This window comes from Anastrepha obliqua, unplaced genomic scaffold (assembly GCF_027943255.1).
Source record: "Anastrepha obliqua isolate idAnaObli1 unplaced genomic scaffold, idAnaObli1_1.0 ptg000066l, whole genome shotgun sequence".
Classification (NCBI taxonomy): Eukaryota; Metazoa; Arthropoda; class Insecta; order Diptera; family Tephritidae; genus Anastrepha; species Anastrepha obliqua.
In genome coordinates, this window is record NW_026562204.1 from 1 (window position 1) to 5,000 (window position 5,000).

The window sequence follows — 5,000 nt, forward strand, 5'->3', positions numbered from 1 at the left end:
AGAATCTATATTCTAATACTAACATGTTATGGAATATAACCTTGGCATATTGGCACTAAAATATATAATAAAGACATTTCAAATCAAACTGAAATGTATTGAAATGAATTTTTCCCATACATTTTTGACAATGTGAGGTGTGCATGGCAAAAAACACTCACGGTGAAGGCATGTGATATAATATGAAAATATCAAAAGTTAACTAACCAATGATATTGAAGCATATAAATCGAATCATAACTATATGAAACTCGAATTTGAGCCATATTAAACTGGTAATATTATGATTTTATTCCTGGTTTTCCATACGTTAGTTTAAATAGAAAAAATTTTCGAATATATATACATATATGAAGAATCTATATTCTATACTAACATGTTATGGCATATTGGTGTTATTGTATTTTATTCCTGGTTTTCTATAGTTAGTTTAAATAGAAATAAATTTTTGAATTCAAAATTTTATATTCTATACTAGCATTACATAGAAATTATCCTCAACTGTTTGTTTCTTGTATAAATACAGGAAATTAAACAGATGATGAAGAGAAAAAAATAAGAAAAACAAAAATTTATAAGAAAAATTAAATTTTAAACAAAGGAAAAGAGGAGAAAATTTTTTCAATCATATATATTTATGATTAAAAAATAGAATTATGAAATTATTAATTTCAATTCAAAGAGAAAAATTATGTAATATATGAAATTATTACATTAAAAATGCATTTGAAAAAAAAGTAAAATGTTATTAAGAATGATAAATTATTTGAAAATTGGCAAATATTAAGAAGAAATATCGTTCTTATATTTTTATATAAAATATATAATATAGAGAACGAAAATTCTTTTTCATAAAAAACGGTTTTTGAATTTTGATAAGAAAAGCTAAAGGGGGGTCGCCCCTTTACTTTTTATATACACCGTAATTTATGAAATTTTCAAATATGAAAAACAAAGAAAAATATATAAATAAAAATATTATTCTGGTTGATCCTGCCAGTAGTTATATGCTTGTCTCAAAGATTAAGCCATGCATGTCTAAGTACAAACAAATTAAAAGTGAAACCGCAAAAGGCTCATTATATCAGTTATGGTTCCATAGATCGTTAACAGTTACTTGGATAACTGTGGTAATTCTAGAGCTAATACATGCAATATAAACACGGACCTTATGGAACGTGTGCTTTTATTAGACTAAAACCAAGCGATCATTTGATCGTTAAATTGGTTGAACTCTAGATAACTTGCAGATCGTATGGTCCCGTACCGACGACAGATCTTTCAAATGTCTGCCCTATCAACTTTTGATGGTAGTATCTAGGACTACCATGGTTGCAACGGGTAACGGGGAATCAGGGTTCGATTCCGGAGAGGGAGCCTGAGAAACGGCTACCACATCTAAGGAAGGCAGCAGGCGCGTAAATTACCCACTCCCAGTTCGGGGAGGTAGTGACGAAAAATAACAATACAGGACTCATATCCGAGGCCCTGTAATTGGAATGAGTACACTTTAAATCCTTTAACAAGGACCTATTGGAGGGCAAGTCTGGTGCCAGCAGCCGCGGTAATTCCAGCTCCAATAGCGTATATTAAAGTTGTTGCGGTTAAAACGTTCGTAGTTGAATTTGTGCTTCATACGGGTAGTACAACTATATATTGTGGTATGTACATTACCTTATGTATGTAAGCGTATTACCGGTGGAGTTCTTATATATAATTAATACAATGTATTTTTTATATATTCCTCCTATTTAAACCTACTTCAGTGCTCTTCATCGAGTGTTGTTGTGGGCCGGTACAATTACTTTGAACAAATTAGAGTGCTTAAAGCAGGCTCCAAATGCCTGAATATTTTGTGCATGGAATAATGAAATAAGACCTCTGTTCTACTTTCATTGGTTTTTAGATCAAGAGGTAATGATTAATAGAAGCAGTTTGGGGGCATTAGTATTACGACGCGAGAGGTGAAATTCTTGGACCGTCGTAAGACTAACTTAAGCGAAAGCATTTGCCAAAGATGTTTTCATTAATCAAGAACGAAAGTTAGAGGTTCGAAGGCGATCAGATACCGCCCTAGTTCTAACCATAAACGATGCCAGCTAGCAATTGGGTGTAGCTACTACTATGGCTCTCTCAGTCGCTTCCCGGGAAACCAAAGCTTTTGGGCTCCGGGGGAAGTATGGTTGCAAAGCTGAAACTTAAAGGAATTGACGGAAGGGCACCACCAGGAGTGGAGCCTGCGGCTTAATTTGACTCAACACGGGAAAACTTACCAGGTCCGAACATAAGCGTGTAAGACAGATTGATAGCTCTTTCTCGAATCTATGGGTGGTGGTGCATGGCCGTTCTTAGTTCGTGGAGTGATTTGTCTGGTTAATTCCGATAACGAACGAGACTCAAATATATTAAATAGATGCTTTCAGGATTATGATGTTGAAACTTATATAGCCTTCTTTCATGCGTACATCTTGAATGTACAAGTGTTTGAATGTGTTTATATAAGTGGAGTCGTACCTGTTGGTTTGTCCCATTATAAGGACACTAGCTTCTTAAATGGACAAATTGCGTCTAGCAGTAACGAGATTGAGCAATAACAGGTCTGTGATGCCCTTAGATGTCCTGGGCTGCACGCGCGCTACAATGAAAGTATCAACGTGTATTTCCTAGACCGAGAGGTCCGGGTAAACCGCTGAACCACTTTCATGCTTGGGATTGTGAACTGAAACTGTTCACATGAACTTGGAATTCCCAGTAAGTGCGAGTTATTAACTCGCATTGATTAAGTCCCTGCCCTTTGTACATACCGCCCGTCGCTACTACCGATTGAATTATTTAGTGAGGTCTCCGGACGTGATCACTGTGACGCCTCGTGTGTCACGGTTGTTTCGCAAAAGTTGACCGAACTTGATTATTTAGAGGAAGTAAAAGTCGTAACAAGGTTTCCGTAGGTGAACCTGCGGAAGGATCATTATTGTGTTCCATATCCGTAAGAAAAACAAACAAACAAACAAACAAACAGACAAGCAAACAAACGAACAAAAAGAAAAAAAAAAAAAAAAAAAAAAAAGAAAAAAAAAAAAATTTATATAATTATTTTGAATCCATAATTCTTTTTATTCTTTTTCATTCAATTTGTGATCCATCAATTATATCATATTAAATATAATATATGATGGTACATTTTGTAATGTTTTTTCTTATTTTTTTCTTTTAAAAACCTTTAAACATGAAAATAAAAAGTTGTACTTATTATTCATTTGATTGAATGATAAGTTAATTTGTTCACAATAACAAAAGTGGTATATATTTATTATATTATTATATATACATAAAATGATTAAAAAAATACAAAATAATTGAATCATAATAAATACCACCACTGTATTATTGTTGAACTAAGACATTCGCAACTTAATAAAAATGTTTAGAGTTAAATATATTTGATATATATTATTGAAAGAAAATCAATTTATATATTATTAATATTATTTAATTTTACTCTTTCAATTAATATATGCAAAAAAAAATTGACATTTGTTATAAATAAAAATAAATAAAAAAATACTCTAAGCGGTGGATCACTTGGCTCATGGGTCGATGAAGAACGCAGCAAACTGTGCGTCATCGTGTGAACTGCAGGACACATGAACATCGACATTTTGAACGCATATCGCAGTCCATGCTGTTATGTACATTAAATTCAATTTTAAAGTACTGCTTGGACTACATATGGTTGAGGGTTGTAAGACTATGCTAAATAAGTTGCTTATTCTTTTATAAAAATAATTGAATTTAAGCAAATGTGTATATTATTGGATTTTAAATAATTCATAATATTAATAGCAAAAAAAATAAAGATATATAATGAATTTTATTTATTATATATTCTTTAAAAAAAAAATCCTCTCAAATAAAATGAAATGATGAAAATATTGAATCTAAGTATTCTTTACAAAAAATTTTCATATTATTTATATATATATATAAAATAATAATTTATATATGTAATTAAAAGGAGGAATGTCTAGCATAAAAATTAAATTTTTTATTCTAGGATTGCCTCATTTTACATTATTATTATTTTTATATATTTACAATATATAAAAGGAGAAAAGAAAAATAGAGATGAAAAGATGATATAATTTTTTTATTAAATTGTGAGAAGATAAAAAAAGAATATTAAAACAACCTCAACTCATATGGGATTACCCCCTGAATTTAAGCATATTAATGAGGGGAGGAAAAGAAACTAACAAGGATTTTCTTAGTAGCGGCGAGCGAAAAGAAAATAGTTCAGCACTAAGTCACTTTGTCTATATGTCAAATGTGAGATGCAGTGTATGGAATATCTTAATATCTAGTATGAGAAATTAACGATTTAAGTCCTTCTTAAATGAGGCCATTTACCCATAGAGGGTGCCAGGCCCGTATAACGTTAATGATTACTAGAAAGATATTTCCAAAGAGTCGTGTTGCTTGATAGTGCAGCACTAAGTGGGTGGTAAACTCCATCTAAAACTAAATATAACCATGAGACCGATAGTAAACAAGTACCGTGAGGGAAAGTTGAAAAGAACTCTGAATAGAGAGTTAAATAGTACGTGAAACTGCTTAGAGGTTAAGCCCGATGAACCTGAATATCCATTATGAAAAATTCATCATTAAATAATTAAAAAAATAATGTGCATTTTTTTCATATAAGGACATTGTAATCTATTAACATAATAAAGTATTTATCAAAAGATCATTGGTGATATTAAGTTTATTTAAATTAATTTGCTTTTTAAGCATATTAACATAAAATAAATACTAATGATTTGATAAAGTGTTGATAGATTTTATTATATATAATGCTAAAATTCATTTTTTGAATTTTACAAAAAATTTAATATCTATGATATTAATATTTATTTGTATGCATTTATATGATTAACAATGCGAAAGATTCAGGATACCTTCGGGACCCGTCTTGAAACACGGACCAAGGAGTCTAACATATG

At 30.9% G+C, this 5,000-nt stretch overlaps 2 non-coding genes and 1 pseudogene across 2 annotated transcripts in view; all 3 read left to right on the forward strand.

Moving 5' to 3' along the window:
- The first annotated feature begins 980 nt into the window (after positions 1-980).
- LOC129251762 (small subunit ribosomal RNA) lies at positions 981-2,971 on the forward strand. The gene has a single exon (XR_008583102.1). It is a non-coding gene; the product is annotated as a small subunit ribosomal RNA (ribosomal RNA).
- Positions 2,972-3,562: 591 nt separating this feature from the next.
- LOC129251751 (5.8S ribosomal RNA) lies at positions 3,563-3,743 on the forward strand (annotated as a pseudogene).
- Positions 3,744-4,185: 442 nt separating this feature from the next.
- LOC129251755 (large subunit ribosomal RNA) overlaps positions 4,186-5,000 on the forward strand; it is a 3,986-nt gene continuing 3,171 nt past the window's right edge. Inside the window, exon 1 of the ribosomal RNA XR_008583099.1 lies at positions 4,186-5,000. This exon is cut by the window's right edge and continues 3,171 nt beyond it. This is a non-coding gene — a ribosomal RNA (large subunit ribosomal RNA).